Source organism: Propithecus coquereli, unplaced genomic scaffold (assembly GCF_000956105.1).
Source record: "Propithecus coquereli isolate 6110/MARCELLA unplaced genomic scaffold, Pcoq_1.0 Scaffold26, whole genome shotgun sequence".
Lineage (NCBI taxonomy): Eukaryota > Metazoa > Chordata > Mammalia > Primates > Indriidae > Propithecus > Propithecus coquereli.
In genome coordinates, this window is record NW_012148174.1 from 11,578,523 (window position 1) to 11,579,850 (window position 1,328).

Below are 1,328 nucleotides of genomic sequence, written 5' to 3' on the forward strand. Positions count from 1 at the left end.
TCAACTGGGGAGACTTTGCTCCCCAGGTGGCATTTGGCAATGTCCAGAGCTATTTTGGGGTTGTTAGATCTGTGTGGGGATGCTACTAGGATCTAGTGAGTAGGGGCCAAGAATGCTGCTAAAATCTTACAATGCACAGGACTGCCTCCTGCAAAAAAGAATTTTCCAGCCCCAGTAGCAATAAAGGTTGAGAAATCCTGATGGGAAATTAAAGTTTTAAGCCTCACAGAAACTCTTTGAGATAGATACTTTTATCGTTTCCTTCTTCCAGAGGAGGATACTGGGTCATGAGGATTTTTAATAATAATTTTCAGTAAGACGTGCAGCCTAGATTTGGATGGGAGGAGAATGGCTCCTGGGCATGTGTTCATAAGCACTATGCTATATTATCTTTGTAAATTACCTCTATAAATACATGACCAAGCCCCGCCACATCAACACACCTTATTTGCATGAACTCAATTAGAACAAATGTATCTATTCAAGTATCTCCTTCCACACCAAGACAGTGAGCTTAGAAAAACTAGAATGTCCATTCTTCTTACTGTGCATAGAGCAGACATTTAGTAACTTAGAGCTGTTCTCTGGTGCTAGAGCAATAGGGCAGCGTTTCTTTGTGAGCCTTTATGTCATGGCATATTGATTTATTTTTAAAGTTTATTGGTTTATCTTTTGCAAGTTTAGAATTCAGTGATGGGAGAGTTTCCACGTAAGCAGAGGCAATTTTCCTCTCCAACATAGAAAACTTAAAGGTATCCACATTAGAAACGCTGCCAGTTTTCCCCTGGTCTTGTGAGGAACACATTTTAGTCATAGAGATGCAATTGATGACAGCTGAGGAAATGTCATTTCAGCTCTAAGTTACCCATAAGCACCATTTGGGCTGCTATGGAAGTACTCTCTGGAGAAAAATTTGCTATTTTACCTGTACTAAGTACATAGTGTTTTTAAAAGTTGTACTGTGCATTCATTCCAGATTAATTCAAAATAATGATTGCAATGCACTCAATCCCTTTCTCCCTATGGCAGAATTTGAAGTTTGTTTTTTTTCCCCTCCAAGAATGTTTGATTGCTATATGTGATTATTAGTTTTTTTTTTTTTTTTTTGCTGAACTTTTTGTATTGCAGGCAGAAAAAAATACATTAGATGTTTAAATACTTCTGCTTAAATATCATAGAAGAATAGACCCTCACCATATGGCACATTGTATGTGTTTCGAAGTGTTCCTCAGAGTAAACATAGTAATATTTATTCTGACATCTACCCTCTACCTGTTTCTTCCTCCCTCCTTTCCTCCCTCCCTTCTTCCCTTCCTTCTTCCCTCCCT